Raw genomic sequence first — 18,825 nt, forward strand, 5'->3', positions numbered from 1 at the left:
ACACATTTTGATGCCCTCTGTAGATCTGGGGGAACTGGGTCTACCTCGCCTACCTACCAGATGCTGAAGATCTATGAGGACAAAGTCTATTTTTATATAGCTTGAGTTACTTATTACAATTGGTCAATCCTATAGTATTTAAGAAAATTAATGTGTGCAGTTATTGTATGAGTGAGGTTTAGAGACAGTGTTTCTTAACTTTGTAAAATGTGGAGTTGGGTTTCGTTTCCTTCCTTTACAGCAGTAAGTGATCGTTTTACAACCCAAGTGCCCCGCCCAGGTCTAAGTTTCAGATGGCACTCATAAATTTGCTTGTTGCCTTAGACACAACAATATCACTGTTTGAAGAACATTGTCAGTTCCAGGTCTTATTGGAAATGTACAGGCTCACAGGCAAAGCCTAAGGGAAGACATGATCCTAACCGTGTTGGCTTGTCTTAGTGTACCACTGTGGAAATCTAGAACAACCAAGGCCATGCAGATGAGGAACAAATGTGAACAAAGCCACTGTAAATGTGGTGTGTTTATTGACATCTGTGGGAATTCACTTTTGACTGAGGGATAAGGCAACTGTTCAATAGTTTGGAGTTGTTCAGAAGACTAGAACTAATTTCAAGAGTTGTTGTATCTCTTGCCGCTGTGGTCTTTTAATTTGGGTAAAACCTTTTCTAAGACTTGAGTCATACCAGAACTATTTTGTGTGCTGATGGCATCCTCCCTTTTAACCACACTGCCTTCAGAAAGTATTCATACCCCTTGACTTATTCCACATTTTGTTGTGGAACTGTGTTACTGTTTAAAATATATTTTCTCTCACCCATCTACACACACTACCCCATAATGACAAAGTGAAAACATGTTTTTAAAAAACTTTTTTGCAAACGTATTGAAAATTAAACAGAAATTTAAATGAGATAAGTATTCACACCCCAGAATCGATACATGTTAGAATCACCTTTGGCAGCGACTACAGCTGTGAGTTTTTCTGGGAAAGTCTCTAAGATCTTTTCACACCTGGATTGTACATTTCCCATTATTCTTTGCAAAATTCTTCAAGCTCTGTCAAATTTGTTGATTGTTGCTAGACAACAATTTTCAGGGCTTGCCATAGTTGCAAATCTGTTTGAAAATCTAACCCGGCCACTCAGGAACATCCACTGTCTTCTTGGTAGCAACTCCAGAGTAGATTTGGCCTTGTGTTTTATCTTATTATCCTGCTGAAAAGTGACTCAATCACCCAGTGTCTGGTGGAATGCAGACTGAACCAGGTTTTCCTCTAGGATTTTGCCTGTGCGTGGCTCCATTCCGTATTTAAAAAAAAAAAATCCTGACCTAGTCCCCTGCTCGGGGACCTTACAGATAATTGCGTGTGTGGGGTACAGAGATGGTTGAACAACCAAAGTCCATTCAACTTATGTGACTTGTTAAGCACATTTCTACTCCGGAACTTATTTAGGCTTGCTTTAACAAAGGGGTTGAATACTTAAGGCATTTCAGCGTTTCATTTTTTATTAATTGGAAAAATAAAATAAAAAAACATAATTCCACTTTGACATTATGGGGTATTTTTTGTAGGCTATATAGACAAAGTCTATATTTAATCAATTTTTAAATTCAGGCTGTAACAACAAAATGTGGAATAGTCAAGGGATGTGAATTCTTTCTGAAGGCTCTGTAGCTAGTACTGTACATACCCTGTTTTACCTGATTTTACTTTGTAAACTTTAAAATATTACCTTTAACATATTGGCAAATGAGAAATGATTAGAAAAAAGTTTTGTCAAGGTTGTTAGTCGTCTATGTCAATTCTCTGTGCAGGCTACTATTTTATCAATTTAAGTTGTCAACCAATGAAAGCAATAATACGTACAGCACTTGTCAAAAGTTTGGACACACCTACACATTCAAGGGTTTTTCTGTATTTGTACTATTTGCCACATTGTAGAATAATAGTTTTCTTAACTATGAAATAATACATGGAATCATGTATTAACCAAAAAAGTGTAAAACAAATCAAAATACGTTTTAGATTCTTCAAAGTAGCCACCCTTTGCCTTGATGACAGCTTCGCACACTCTTGGCATTCTCTCAAACAGCTTCACCTGGAATGCTTTTCTGACAGTCTTGAAGGAGTTCCCACATATGCTGAGCACTTGTTGGTGGCTTTTCCTGCACTCTGCGGTCCAACTCATCCCAAACCATCTGTGGCGTACGGCATTAACATCAAATAGCCCCTGCGATATGCAACTCTTCAGGGAAGTTAGGAACCAATACACACAGGCAGTTTGAAAAAGCTAGCCTTTGCTTTCCTAACAGAAATTTGCATCCTGCAGCACAAACTAAAAAAAAGTTCTAGAACACTGTAAAATTCATGGAGAATAAGAGCACCTCATCCCAGCTGCCCACTGCACTGAGGCTAGGAAACACTGTCCCTACTGATAAATCCACAATAATTGAGAATTTCAATAAGCATTTCTCTATGGCTGGCCATGCTTTCCACCTGGCTACCCCTACCCCGGTCAACTGCCCTGCATCCCCGACAGCATCTTGCCCAAGCCTCCCCCATTTCTCCCCTTTCTCCCCTACAAATCAGCAGGGCTAGATAATCTGGACCCTCTCTTTCTAAATTTATCAGCTGAAATTGTTGCAACCCCTATTGCTAGCCTGTTCAACTTCTCTTTTGTTTTGTCTGAGATCCCCAAAGATTGGAAAGCTGCCACGGTCATCCCACTCTTCAAAGGGGGAGACACTGTAGACCTATATCTATCCTACCCTGCCTTTCTAAGGTCTTCGAAAGCCAAGTTAACAAACAGATCACTGACCATTTCAAATCCCACCGTACCTTCTCCGCTATGCAATCTGGTTTCCAAGCTGGTCATGGGTGCACCTCAGCCAGGCTCAAGGTCCTTAACAAGATCATAACCGCCATTGATAAGAGACAATACTGTGCAGCCGTATTCGTTGACCTGGCTAAGGCTTTCGACTCCATCAATCACAACATTCTTATCGGCAGACGCAACAGCCTTGGTTTCTCAAATGACTGTCTCGCCTGATTCACCAACTACTTCTCAGAGTTCAGTGTTTCAAATCGGTGGGCCTGTTGTCCGGACCTCTGGTAGTCTCTATGGGGGTGCCAAAGGGTTCAATTCTCGGGCTAACTCTTTTCTCTGTTTTTCATCAATGATATCGCTCTTGCTGCTGGTGATTCTCTGATCCACCTCTACGCAGACAACACCATTCTGTATACTTCTGGACCTTCTTTGGACACTGTGTTAACTAACCTCCAGACGAGCTTCAATGCCATACAACTCTCCTTCCGTGGCCTCCAACTGCTCTTAAATGCAAGTAAAACTAAGTGCATGCTCTTCAACCGATCGCTGCCCGCACCTGCCCGCCCGTCTATCACTACTCTGGACGGATCTGACTTAGAATATGTGGACAACTACAAATACCTACAGTGAGGGGGGACAAGTATTTGACCCGCTGCTGATTTTGTATGTTTGCCCACTGACAAAGAAATTATCCATCTATAATTTTAATGGTAGGTTTATTTGAACAGTGAGAGACAGAATAACAACAAAAAAATCCAGAAAAACGCATGTCAAAAATGTTATAAATTGATTTGCATTTTAATGAGGGAAATCAGTATTCGACCCACTCTCAATCAGAAAGATTACTGGCTCCCAGGTGTCTTTTATACAGGTAACGAGCTGAGATTAGGAGCACACTCTTAAAGGAAGTGCTCCTAATCTCAGTTTGTTACCTGTATAAAAGACACCTGCCCACAGAAGCAATCAATCAATCAGAATCCAAACTCTCCACCATGGCCAAGACCAAAGAGCTCTCCATGGATGTCAGGGACAGGATTGTAGACCTACACAAGGCTGGAATGGGCTACAATACCATCGCCAAGCAGCTTGGTGAGAAGGTGACAAAAGTTGGTGCGAATATTCGCAAATGGAAGAAACACAAGAACTGTCAATCTCCCTCGGCCTGGGGCTTCATGTAAGATCTCACCTCGTGGAGTTGCAATGCTCATGAGAATGGTGAGGAATCAGCCCAGAACTACACAGGAGGATCTTGTCAATGATCTCAAGGCAGCTGGGACCATAGTCACCAAGATAACAATTGGTAACACACTACGCTGTGAAGGACTGAAATCCTGCAGCGCCCCGCAAGGTCCCCCTGCTCAAAAAAGCACATATACATGACCGTCTGAAGTTTGCTAATGAACATCTGAATGTTTCTGAACTGGGTGAATGTGTTGTGGTCAGATGAGACCAAAATGGAGCTCTTTGGCATCAACTCAACTAGCCGTGTTTGGAGGAGGAGGAATTCTGCCTAGGACCCCAAGAACACCATCCCCATCGTCAAACATGGAGGTGGAAACATTATGCTTTGGGTTTTTTTTTCTGCTAAGGAGACAGGACAACTTCACCGCATCAAAGGGGCAATGGACGGGGCCATGTTCCGTCAAATCTTGGGTCTGAACCTCCTTTCCTCAGCCAGGGCATTGAAAATGGGTCGTGGATGGGTATTCCAGCATGACAATGACCCAAAACACACCGCCAAGGTAACAAAGGAGTGGCTCAAGAAGAAGCACATTAAGGTCCTGGAGTGGCCTAGCCTGTCTCCAGACCTTAATCCCATAGAAAATCTGTGGAGGGAGCTGAAGGTTTGAGTTGCCAAACGTCAGCCTTGAAACCTTAATGACTTGGAGAAGATCTACAAAGAGGAGTGGGACAAAATCCCTCCTGAGATGTGTGCAAACCTGGTGGCCAACTACAAGAAACGTCTGACCTCTGTGATTGCCAACAAGAGTTTTGCCATCAAGTACTAAGTAATGTTTTGCAGAGGGGTCAAATACTTATTTCCCTCATTAAAATGCAAATCAATTTATAACATTTTTGACATGCGTTTTTCTGGATTATTTTGTTGTTATTCTGTCTCACTGTTCAAATAAACCTACCATTAAAATTATAGACTGATCATTTCTTTGTCAGTGGGCAAACATACAAAATCAGCAGGGGATCAAATACTTTTTTCCCTCACTGTAGGTGTCTGGTTAGACTGTGAACTCTCTTTCCAAACTCACATTAAGCATCTCCAATCCAAAATTAAATCTAAACTTGGCTTCCTATTTTGCAACAATGCATCCTTCACTCATGCTGCCAGACATACCCTCGTAAAACGGACTATCCTGCCGATCCTTGACTTCAGCGTTGTCCTTTACAAAATAACCTGCATCCGGTTGCTTAGTGTTGGAGGCTATCACAGTGCCATCTGTTTTGTCACCAAAGCCCCATATACTACCCACCACTGCAACCTGTATGCTCTCATTGGCTGGCCCTCGCTTCATATTTGTCATCTATAAATCTTCGCTAGGTAAATCCCCGCCTTATCTCAGCTTACTGGTCACCATAGCAGCACCCACCTGTAGCACGCACTCCAGCAGGTATATTTCACTGGTCACCCCCAAAGCCAATTCCTCATTTGGCCACCTTTCCTTCCAGTTCTCTGCTGCCAATAACTGGAACGAATTGCAAAAATCACTGAAGCTGGAGACTCATATCTCCCTCACTAACTTTAAGCACCAGCTGTCAGAGCAGCTCACAGATCACTGCACCTGTACATAGCCCATCTGTAAATAGCCCATCCAACTACCTCATCCCCATACGGTTATGTATTTTTTTGCTCCTTTGCACCCGAGTGTCTCTACTTGCACCTTCGTCTTCTGCACATCTATCACTCCAGTGTTTAGTTGCTAAATTGTAATTATTTTGCCACTATGGCCTATTTATTGCCTCCCTTAGCTCATTTGCACGCACTGTATATAAACATTTTTTTCTCTTGTGTTATTTACTGTGTGTTTGTTTATTCCATGTGTAACTCTGTTTGTTTCGGTCGCAGTTGTAAATGAGAACTTATTCTCAACTAGCCTACCTGGTTAAATGAAGGTGAAATAAAAAATATCTCAATATAGGTTGAGGTCAGGTGATTGTGGAGGCCGGGTCATCTGATGCAGCACTCTGTCACTCTCCGTGGTCAAATAGCGCTTACACAACCTGGAAGTGTGTTGGGTCATTGTCCTGTTGAAAAACAATTATAGTCCCACTAAGCACAAACCAGATGGGATGGCCTATTGCTGTTGTAGCCATGCTGGTTGTGTGCCTTAAATTCTAAATAAATCAGTTTCACCAGCAAAGCACCATCATACCATCACCTCCATGCTTCAGAGTGGTAACCACACATGCCGAGAATCTGTTCACCTGCTCTGCGTCTCACAAAGACATGGCATCTCAAATTTGGATTCATCAGACCAAAGTGCACATTTCCACTGGTCTAATGTCCTTTGCTCGTGTTTCTTGGCCCAAGCAAGTCTCTTATTGGTGTCCTTTTATTAGTGGTTTCTCTGGAGTCATTCGACCATGAAGGCCTGATTCATGCAGTCTCTTCTGAACAGTTGATGTTGAGATGTCTGTTTCTTGAGCTCTGTGAAGCATTTATTTGGGCTGTAATCTGAGGTGCCTTTTAATCTAATGAATTTATCCTCTGCAGCAGAGGTAACTCTGGGTCTTCCTTTCCTGTGGCAGTCCTCATGAGAGCCAGTTTCATCATTGCACTTCATGGTTTTTGCGACTGCACTTGAAGAAACATTCAAAGTTCTTGATATGTTCCCTATTGACCGATCTTCATGTCTTAAAGTAATGATGGACTGTCGTTTCTCTTGCTTATTTGAACTGTTCTTGCCATAATATGGACTTGGTCTTTTACCAAACATGGCTATTTTCTTTCTACCTTGTCAGAACACAACTGATTGGCTCAAACACATTAAGAAGGAAAGACATTCCAAAAATGTACTTTTAACAAGGCACACCTGTTAATTGAAATGCATTCCAGGTGACTACTGTACCTCATGAAGCTGTTTGAGAGAATGCCAGGCGTGTGCAAAGCTGTCAAGGCAATGTGTGGCTACTTTGAAGAATCTAAAATATATTTAGATTTGTTTAACACTTGTTTGGTTACTGCATGATTCCATATGTGTTATTTCAGTTTTGATGTCTAATAGTAAAAGTAAAGAAAAACCTTGGAATGTGTAGGTGTCCAAACGTTTGACTGATACTGTGTGTGGAATGCATGACTGGCCCTCATGCTGACTGCTGTAGGCTGTTTCTTGGGAAAAAAACATGGCAGCCACATGAGCCAACAGATTTGGTGGTTTTGCAGGTTTTTGTCATGAGCCAAAGGCTAAAAAGGCTAAAGGCTAAAAACATTGATCAACACCCAGAAATGGAGAGTAGCCCTAGTATTTTCAGTAAATTAAACCCCCTGTGTGGATACTATATTCTTACTGGAAGTTGAGCAAATTAAATCGAACTTTCCCTGTGATTTGTTTCATCCTTTGAAAAGGACTGAATGCTTTACATCTTCTTGATCAGGAATGACAAATAATCCCTCTGGAGAAATTGAGACTCTCTGTGTGTTGTAGGCAACTGAACATGTCTTTCCTATTCTAAAAGCAAGACGCTTGCCTATTGGAGGCATGCATTGAAGACATTAAAGGACATTGACAAACACAAACTTCCAATAATTAATTTACAGAGGATACCCATGTTTGTATAACTGATGTGATCATACTTCATAACTCTCTTGCGTTGTGTTTTTAAAGAAAGGACTGTCTGGCCGTCGATCCCAGTTGATTGGTGTTTATTCTGACGATAGACACAAGGAAGCACATTAGATGTGCAGGACAACAGGATGTTGATGGCTGTAGATTTGTGATTTGTCTGTTTAACATGGAAATAAGTGAATTAGCAGGGGCTAATGTCATCATTACAATTTAGAGCATGCTTACAGCAATAACATACAAAAGCTAATCCCAGGATGCCCCCAATATCTAACTGGTACCTTATACCTACAGTATACACACATCAGGCGATGTACCTGACTCGTACATATTGTAAATATGACAATAGAATCCAGTTTTTCAGAACTTGACCTACCGCTTGCATGGCAGTATCTGACTGGGAAGAATTTACATTTGCGATCTCCCCCTATCTGCATGCATGACCAATGGCATAACGCCTTATTGATATGTACATTTAACCAACCAATAGAAATACAGTCGTATGAAAAAGTTTGGGCACCCCTCTGAGGCTGCATAATAATTTACTCTGTCGTCACAGAAAATCATCACAGTGGCATGCCATTCATTTTCCAATGAAATTTGAGTACTGGGGTATTGACCAGACAAAGATTTTTAGTGTAGCAATATAAAGTTGTATGAAATTAAATCAGATGTGAAAAATAGGCTATGCAAAAATGTGGGCACCCTTGTCATTCTGTTGATTTGAATACCTGTAACTACTTAATTGGAACACAATTGGTTTGGTGAGCTCATTAAGCCTTGAACTTCATAGACAAGTGCATCCAACATAGGAAAGGGTATTTAAGGTGGCCAGTTGCAAGTTGTTGTTCTCTTTGACTCTCCTCTGAAGAGTGGCAACATGGGGGCCTCAAAGCAACTCTCAAATGACCTGAAAACAAAGATTGTTCAACATTATGGTTTAGAGGAAGGCTACAAAAAGCTATCGCAGAGATTTAAGCTGTCAGTGTCCACTGTGAGGAACATGGTGAGGAAATGGAAGACCACAGGGACAGTTCTTCTTAAGGCCAGAAGTGGCAGGCCAAGTAAAATATCGGAGAGGCAAAGGTGAAGGATGGTGAGAACGGTCAAAAACAGCCCACAGACCACCTCCAAAGACCTACAACATCGTCTTGCTGCAGATGGTGTCACTGTGCATCGTTCAACAATTCAGCGCACTTTGCACAAGGAGAAGCTGTATGGGAGAGTGATGCGGAAGAAGCCTTTTCTGCACACACGCCACAGTCGCTTGAGGAATGCAAACACACATTTGGACAAGCCAGCTTCATTTTGGAATAAGGTGCTGTGGACTGATGAAACAAAGATTGAGTTATTTGGTCATAGTAAGGGACGTTATGTATGGCGGCAAAAGAACACAGCGTTCCAAGAAAAACACTTGCTACCCACAGTAAAATTTGGTTGGGGTTCCATCATGCTGTGGGGCTGTGTGGCCAGTGCCGGTACTGGGAATCTTGTTAGAGTGGAATCTATGCGACTTTCAACTTTATCAGCAGATTCTTGGGAATAATGTTGAAGAATCAGTCACAAAGTTGAAGTTACGCCGGGGCTGGATATTTCAACAAGACAACAACCCAAAACACTGCTCAAAATCTACCCGGGCATTTATGCAGAGGAACAAGTACAATGTTCTGGAATGGCCATCCCAGTCCCCAGACCTGAATATCATTGAGAATCTGTGGGATGATTTGAAGCGTGCTGTCCATGCTCGGCAACCATCCAACCTAACTGAACTGGAGACGTTTTGTAGGGAGGAATGGTCCAAAATACCTTCATCCAGAATCCAGACACTCATTACAGGCTATGGGAAGCGTCTAGAGGCTGTTATTTTAGCAAAAGGAGGCTCTACTAAATATTGATGTGATTTTTCTATTGGAGTGCCCAAATTTATGCACCGGTCTAATTTTGTTTTGATGCATATTGCACATTTTCTGTTAATCCAATAAACCTAATTTCACTACTGAAATATTACTGTGTCCATCAGTTATTTGATAGATCAGAATGAAATTGCTGATCCAAACACCCAATTATTTATAAATGGAAATCATGGAAATTGTCAGGGGTGCCCAAACCTTTTCAAATGACTGTACATGAACATTGAATACATATTTATTCAGTGTCAAGTGGAAACATAACCAAGCCTGTTTCATTTGTATAACAAGGCCACATTTTGATGTCAATATTTTTGATATAGTACCATATTTTGAGATCACATTTTGAGCATAGGAATAAGAAGTTAATTCAATCTAATTGGATCTTAAACTCAGTTTCCAACTAACCTGATCTTGTTACTGTGAGTAGCACTGTCCAACTGCACAAAACCCAGGGGATTAGGTACTAGCAGAGAGATGTAAGAAACATCCAGGGACTTTATCAGTTGATATACTGTGAATTATATGTCACATTTGAGCTTTCTCGTATATATTGTCAGTTAACAATTTGGCTTAGCAATGAAAAATGGGAGCGACTTTGAGACATCCAGAGAGAGACAGTGGTTGTCTCTAACGAGCTGAAATTACTGTGGTGAACAATGCTATCGCAGTTAATACACAATCAAAAATAAAGTTGGTTATTATGCTAATTTGACAGCAAATGAAACGGCTGTTACAGCTATGTGATGAAGATGGATATTTAACCTAACCAGTGTTCTCGAGCCTAACCAGTGTTCTCGAGCCTAACCAGGGTTCTCGAGCCTAACCAGGGTTCTCGAGCCTAACCAGTGTTCTCGAGCCTAACCACTGTTCTCGAGGCCATGATTAGACTGAGCAATAAAGAGCACAAACAGAAGTCCTACATTTCACCCATCTTATGCCTGGTTCCCACACGACATTAAGACAACACAAAAAGATTGTTAGACTAGCTCAACTGTGTTAATAGAATAAGAATAGTTACTCCTGTCTCCAACAGCACAGTGCAAAAATGATTGCCCCATTTTTCCAAAATCATTCTGATTTGAAACTGATTCCATTGCAGAGGGAAGGTCCAACAGCATGTCTATCTATGCTTTACATAACTTGTGTCTAGAAAGGATGGAACCATAATGAGGCCATGATTCCCATCTTATTCTATAGATTACTTTAAGCCTGACTGAATTCTCCCTCCAACAACATGCTGTAGATATTTATGAGCCCCAGTCTATACAGTGTGGATTGCCCTATGCTGATTTCACTGGAATCCGGTGTTGTCTGCTCTGTGTGTCTGAGGGTTCAGCGAGAAAAGGACATGTATTTTTTATCTTTCAGATTTGGCTTTATTTTCTCCCAGTGGTGCATAACTGAATCAATTAGAGTCATTTTATTGGTCTGATAATTAGAGGTTGACTTATTTTTATTTTTTATTTTTATTTATTTTATCGGAATGGCCGATTTAATTAGGGCCGATTTTCAAGTTTTCATAACAATTGAAAATATGTATAATTTTGGACACCGATATGGCCGATTTAAAAAAATAATAATAATAAATTACAAAAATACAAAAATTACACTTGTTTATTTAACTAGGCAAGTCGGTTAAGAACATATTCTTATTTTCAATGACGGCCTAGGAACGGTGGGTTAACAGCCTCGTTCAGGGGCAGAACTACAGATTTTCACCTTGTCAGTTCGGGGGATTCAATCTTGCAACCTTAGCCAGTCCAACGCTCTAACCACCTGCCTCTCATTGCACTCCGAGGAGACTGCCTGTTACGTGAATGAAGTTAGCCAAGGTAAGTTGCTAGCTAGCATTAAACTTCTTATAAAAAACAATCAATCATAATCACTAGTTAACTACACATGGTTGATGATATTACTAGTTTATCTAGCGTGTCCTGTGTTGCATATAATCGATGCACTGCGTATCGTTGTGCCTATGTGTACCTAACCATGAACATCAATGCCTTTCTTAAAATCAATACTCAGAAGTATATATTTTTAAACCTGCATATTTAGCTAAAAGAAATCCAGGTTAGCAGGCAATATTATCCAGGTGAAAGTGTGTCACTTCTCTTTCGTTCACTGCACGCAGAGTCAGTGTATATGCAACAGTTTGGGCCGCCTAATTTGCCAGAATTTTACGTAATTATGACATAACATTGAAGGTTGTACAATGTAACAGGAATATTTAGACTAATGGTTGCCACCTGTTAGATAAAATACAGAACGGTTTCACTGAAAGAATAAACGGCTTGTTTTTGAGATGATAGTTTCCGGATTCGACCATATTAATGACCTAAGGCTCGTATTTCTGTGTGTTATTATGTTAGAACTAAGTATGATTTGATAGAGCAGTCTGAGCGATGGTAGGCAGCAGCAGGCTCGTAAGCATTCATTCAAACACTTTTGTGCGTTTTGCCAGCAGCTCTTTGTTGTGCGTCAAGCATTGCACTGTTTATGACTTTAAGCCTATCAACTCCCGAGATGAGGCTGGTGTAACCGATGTGAAATGGCTAGCTAGTTAGCGGGGTGTGCACTAATAGCGTTTCAAACGTCACTCGCTCTGAGACTTGGAGTGGTTGTTCCCCTTGCTCTGCATGGTTAACTGTGCTTCGAGGGTGGCTGTTGTCGTTGTGTTCCTGGTTCGAGCCCAGGGAGGAGCGAGGAGAGGGACGGAAGCTATACTGTTACACTGGCAATACTAAAGTGCCTAAAAGTACATACAATAGTCAAAGGTTAATGAAATACAAATGGTAAAGAGGGAAATAGTCCTATAATTCCTATAATATCTACAACCTAAAACTTACCTGGGAATATTGAAGACTCATGTTAAAAGGAACCACCAGCTTTCATATGTTCTCATGTTCTGAGCAAGGAACTGAAACATTAGCTTTCCTACATGGCACATATTGCACTTTTACTTTCTTCTCCAACACTGTTTTTGCATTATTTAAACCAAATTGAACATGTTTCATTATTTATTTGAGGCTAAATAGATTTTATTGATTTATTATATTAAGTTAAAATAAGTGTTCATTCAGTATTGTTGTAATTGTCCTTATTACAAATAAAGAAATAAAAAAAAAAATTGGCCGATTTTATCGGTATCGGCTTTTTGGGTTCTCCAATAATCTGTATCGGTATCGGCGTTGAAAAATCATAATCGGCCGACCTCTGCTGATAATAAGCACCATCTTTCTTCTATGGGTATTAGAAATGCGTATTTACCCAAAACTGGAATTGAAGTATAATGACCACTTTAATTGTTTGTTTTGAAATGAGCTGGCAGCATGAATTGTTATACGCACCATTTCCAGAAGGACTTAACCCTCAAGGCTGGCAGTAAGGGTGGACTAGCACAGTTGGCCAAGGAAAATGTTCTTGGAGTAAAGAGGGAGGGATTGGCAAATGAAGAGAGAAGGAAAATAGTGGTTTGTTTCCATGGGTCCTGATGGATTGACAGTTGAGGGAGCCATCTGCCTGTCTTTGAGACCCAGGGTCTAATGAGAGAATGTTTCCTGCTCCCTGTATCTGTCACGATTCTGAGCACTCCCACTCCTCTTCTCACGCAGCCCATCCAAAATGGCTGCATCCCAATTCAAATAAGATATTTTGAGGATGCCAAAGTAATTAAGACTACTGCTGGGCAAATGTTCAGGTCATGACATTCAGTGGTTGATGAACTTCAAGCCATCAATGACTGTAGCTAAACACTAATTGCTTTTTTCCCTACATGTCAACTATTTTATTCAGGCCCCCAAATTGTATGACACCACGGAATCAGGCAGACCACATGACTTGTCAAACTTTTTAACCTCTGTCTAGTAAAATATGCACATCATGGCCACTCAGTGGAGACATGAGCAACAGTTGCTATGCTGACTCTCGTTGGCTGCGCTGTGGGCAACCTTCCTGTCCCAGGTTGTGACCTCAGACCTGGAGACTGCAGCTTGGCGGTTTCAGTTGAGACAATACCATGGGAAAGGACCAGGATTACTTGAGAAATCTGAAACTTAGTCTAACTGGGCTGTGTTTTTATATATGGGGATGAATTAAGATCTTGTTTGCATCTCATGGAATGAATACTAAGCAAGTGACCAAAACATCTGGAGTTTTCATTCAAATTCTATTAATCCAAAACAGTTTTGATTAGGTTTCATTGAATCCTTTTGTTTGTCATCATACAATGCTCGTAACGTGTCTAGTCACTTTCATTTGATGGGTTTACATGTATACAGACTTCTCCATGGAGTTTATAAGCTCTATTTAATGTTATCAACTGATCTGCCCCTAAGTGGTCACTTTACCATCCACAGTCCTCATCCAGCTAGCTACTGTTTACAGGACCATCTGATGGGGACTGGCGACTAATTACAGGACCATCTGATGGGGACTGGCGACTAATTACAGGACCATCTGATGGCGACTGGCGACTAATTACAGGACCATCTGATGGCGACTGTATTTACAGGACTATCTGATGGGGACTGGCGACTAATTACAGGACCATCTGATGGCGACTGGCGACTAATTACAGGACCATCTGATGGCGACTGGCGACTAATTACAGGACCATCTGATGGCGACTGGCGACTGTAATTACAGGACCATCTGATGGGGACTGGCGACTGTAATTACAGGACCATCTGATGGGGACTGGCGACTAATTACAGGACCATCTGATGGGGACTGGTGACTGCATTTACAGGACCATCTGATGCTTTCAGGACATATTTCCTGGGTGCGGGAGCTGGAGACCAGCCTGCAACTTCCTCAGTGCTGGCCATGCATCATCACCTGAGTCCCTTGCCGCCCAAACTTTTCATTTTGTCACACAGAGCCTGACTGCCACCTCCCCCCATTCCACCGACCCCACTCAGCTCGGCAGCCTTGTCTGCCAGCACAGAGCTGCCTGCTCCTCACCAATCTACACAAACCGTTAAGAAGTAATCAACAACATGCCGTTACCTTGACAAGGTGAACAAACGTACAATGAATTATTCAGTCATGATTATGAAATATTGCCTTTTAAAGAAAATATTTAAAACTATCTGCTACTTGTTGGCTCATGATTCTCAATCATTCCACTGCGTATTGTGCTTCTGGTCCTTCAAGAACGATGTGGCTATTTATTGGATGGTATCCCTGATCATCTCTTGTGATCTTGGTGGAAAATTAGGGCATTTTATTCCGTGCCATTTTTGTTCATGAGAGTTGGCCTTGGTCAATCTAGGCACTTGCATTCCACAAGTGAGCTCTACTTCATGTACATTGACAATTACCAATGGCTGGAGTTTAAAGGGAAGACTGGCCAAGCTCAACCTATTTCATTGGATTGAATAAATGATTGGAATCACAAAGGCAGATGCCCTGCAGGATCAAATTATGAAAACGAGAAAATCTTTTTCTCAAAGTCAACTTTATGACCCGCCCCCAAAATATTAGATTTTCTCTATTGATGTTTGAAGTATCCCTTTGCTCTCAACATCAGCTTGCTAGGCGTGTATGAAATGTGTTTCATTTCAGAGGCAATCCAGGACTGGAGTACAGTACAAGTTACTACCTTTATGGAGTTTATGCCTGAAACCCTATGCCTCTCAAAATGTCAACCTTGCTATTTGCAAAGACTTATTTCTAGGAATCACAGTTAGTCTTTGTACATTTTCCTTGCTCCTCTCCATCTCCACAATATTTCAGTTCAACGGTTTGGTTAGAAAGACATAATGTGTATGAAGCAGGCTCATTGCAATTCAGGTCGTTTTGCCTCGGCACCACGCTTCAAATTCCCTGAGTCATCCACGGCTACACACCCAAGTGCAGGAGATGATTTGGGATTCTGTTCGATGGGTGAAGGACGACACCATTGGAACACTGATCAGAGAGGCCAGGCCTGATTGACACACTGAGGAGGAATGTGTCCAATTTGCACTAGTCTCCAGTAACAGAATAAACACCCTGTGTGTGCCCAATATAAATTAATCCTCCCACCTGCTTCTGTTTCCCTTCACAACCAGTCGTCCCCTTCATATCCGTGTTGGTGTGATTTGCTGACAAGGAGTCTGATTCATTTTGGCGTAATACCTTTATGTTTAGCTTGTTTCATTTCATTATGATTTGGTAGCGGCTGCTAAATAGTAACCACTCCAACTGTAGGATTGGAAGAATGTCTCATGCTCCACAGGCCATGGCTTTAACAGGGCATTTAAATCATTCCGGTTTCCGAGAGCCAAAGAAAAATAAATATTCACCTTTATTTAACCAGGTAGGCAAGTTGAGAACAAGTTCTCATTTACAATTGCGACCTGGCCAAGATAAAGCAAAGCAGTTTGACACATACAACAACACAGAGTTACACATGGAGTAAAACAAACATACAGTCAATAATACAGTAGAAAAAAATAAGTCTATATACAATGTGAGCAAATGAGGTGAGATGGGAGGTAAAGGCAAAAAAAAGGCTATGGCGGCGAAGTAAATACAATATAGCAACTAAAACACGAATGGTAGATTTGCAATGGAAGAATGTGCCATGTAAAAATAGAAGTTATGGGGTGCAAAGGAGCAAAAGAAAGAAAGAAATACAGTAGGGGAAGAGGTAGTTGTTTGGGCTAAATTATAGATGGGCTATGTACAGGTGCAGTAATCTGTGAGCTGCTCTGACAGCTGTTCTTAAAGCTAGTGAGAGAGATATGGGTCTCCAGTTTCAGAGATTTTTGTAGTTCGTTCCAGTCATTGGCAGCAGAGAATTGGAAGGAGAGGTGGCCAAAGGAAGTATTGGTTTTGGGAGTGACCAGAGAGATATACCCGCTGGAGCGCGTGCTACAGGTGGGTGCTGCTATGGTGACCAGCGAGCTGAGATAAGGGGGGACTTTACCTAGCAGGGTCTTGTAGTTGACGTTGGCGACGAGTATGAAGCGAGTGCCAGCCAATGAGAGGGTACAGGTCGCAGTGGTGGGTAGTATATGGGGCTTTGGTGACAAAACGGATGGCACTGTGATAGACTGCATCCAATTTATTGAGTAGGGTATTGGAGGCTATTTTGTAAATGACATCGCCGAAGTCGAGAATCGGTAGGATGGTCAGTTTGTCAAGGGTATGTTTGGCAGCATGAGTGAAGGATGCTTTGTTGCAAAATAGGAAGCCTATTCTAGATTTAACTTTGGATTGGAGATGTTTGATGTGAGTCTGGAAGGAGAGTTTACGGTCCAACCAGACCCCTAGGTATTTGTAGTTGTCTACATATTCCAAGTCCGAATCATCCAGAGTAGTGATGTTGGACGGGCGGGCAGGTGCGGGCAGCGATCGGTTGAAGAGCATGCATTTAGTTTTACTTGTATTTACGAGCAATTGGAGGCTACAGAAGGAGAGTTGTATGGCATTGAAGCTCATCTGGATGGTTAACACAGTGTCCAAAGAAGGGCCAGAAGTATACAGAATGGTGTCGTCTGCGTAGAGGTGGATCAGAGACTCACCAGCAGCAAGAGCGACATCATTGATGTATACAGAGAAGAGTCGGTCCAAGAATTGAACCCTGTGGCACCCCCAGGGTCCCGGACAACAGGCCCTCCGATTTGACACACTGAACTCTATCAGAGAATTAGTTGGTGAACCAGTTGAGGCAATAATTAGAGAATCCAAGGCTATCGAGTCTGCCGATGAGGACGTGGTGATTGACAGAGTCGAAAGCCTTGGCCAGGCCATTGAATACGGCTGCACAGTATTGTCTCTTATCGATGGTGGTTATGATATCGCTCAGGACCTTGAGCGTGGCTGAGGTGCACCCATGATCAGCTCTGAAACCAGATTGCATAGCGGAGAAGGTATGGTGAGATTCGAAGTGGTCGGTAATCTGTTTGTTGACTTGGCTTTCAAAGATCTTAGAAAGGCAGGGTAGGCTAGATATGGGTCTGTAGCAGTTTGGGTCTAGAGTGCCCCCCCCCCCCCCCCCCCTTGAAGAGGGGGATGACCGCAGCTGCTTTACAATCTTTGGGAATCTCAGACGACATGAAAGAGGTTGAACAGTATAGGGGTTGCAACAATTTCGGCAGATCATTTTAGAAAGAAAGGGTCCAGATTGTCTAGCCCGGCTGATTTGTAGGGGTCCAGATTTTGCAGCTCTTTCAGAACATCTTCTGACTGGATTTGGGAGAAGGAGAAATGGGGAAGGCTTGGGCGAGTTGCTGTGGGGGGTGCAGTGCTGTTCACCGGGGTAGGGGTAGCCAGGTGGAAAGCCAGCCATAGAAAAATGCTAATTGAAATTCTCAATTATAGTGGATTTATTGGTGGTGACATTGTTTCCTCGCCTCAGAGCAGTGGGCAGCTGGGAGGTGGTGTTCTTATTCTCCATGGACTTTAGTGTCCCAGATATTTTTTGATTTTGTGTTGCAGGAAGCAAATTTCTGCTTTAAAAAGCTAGCCTTGGCCTTTCTAACTGCCTGTGTATATTGGTTTCTAGCTTCCCTGAAAAGTTACATATCACGGGGGCTGTTCGATGCTAATGCAGAAAGCCGTAGGATGTTTTTGTGTTGGTTAAGGGCAGTCAGGTCTGGAGAGAACCAAGGGCTATATCTGTTCCTGGTTCTAAATTTCTTGAATGGGGCATGCTTATTTAACTTCTTATGGCTGCAATCCCGTTAACGGGAGCGATATGACAACAACCAGTGAAAGTACAGGGCGCAAAATTCATAACAGATCTCAATTAAAATTCCTCAAACATACATGTATCTTATATAGTTTTCAAGGTAGTCTTGTTGTTAATCCCACCACAGTGTCCGGTTTCAAATAGGATTTACGGGGAAAGCACCACAAACGATTATGTTAGGTCACCAACAACTCACAGAAATACACAGCCAATTTTTCCAGCCAAAGAGAGAGAAAAAAAGCACAAATAGAGAAAATGAATCACTAACCTCAAATTACCTTCATCAGATGACACTCATAGGACTTCATGTTACACAATACATGTATGCTTTGTTTGATAAAGTTCATGTTTATCAAAATATGAGTTTACATTGGCGCGTTACATTCACTAGTTCCAAAAAACACCCAGGACTTTTGCATAGCCACATCATTCAACAGAAATACTCATCATAAATGTAGATGATAATACAAGTTATACACATGGAGTTATAGATATACCTCTCCTTAATGCAACCGCTGTGTCAGATTTCCAAAAAACTTTACGAAAAAAGAAACCCATGCAATAATCTGAGACGGCGCTCAGAAGTAAAAATCACCACAGATGGCGTC

General features: G+C 41.8%; 1 protein-coding gene across 2 annotated transcripts in view; it reads left to right on the plus strand.

Moving 5' to 3' along the window:
• LOC110502975 (polypeptide N-acetylgalactosaminyltransferase 2) overlaps positions 1 to 18,825 on the plus strand; it is a 125,489-nt gene that overhangs the window by 9,876 nt on the left and 96,788 nt on the right. The window lies entirely within an intron of this gene.

Source organism: Oncorhynchus mykiss, chromosome 23 (genome assembly GCF_013265735.2).
Source record: "Oncorhynchus mykiss isolate Arlee chromosome 23, USDA_OmykA_1.1, whole genome shotgun sequence".
Lineage (NCBI taxonomy): Eukaryota > Metazoa > Chordata > Actinopteri > Salmoniformes > Salmonidae > Oncorhynchus > Oncorhynchus mykiss.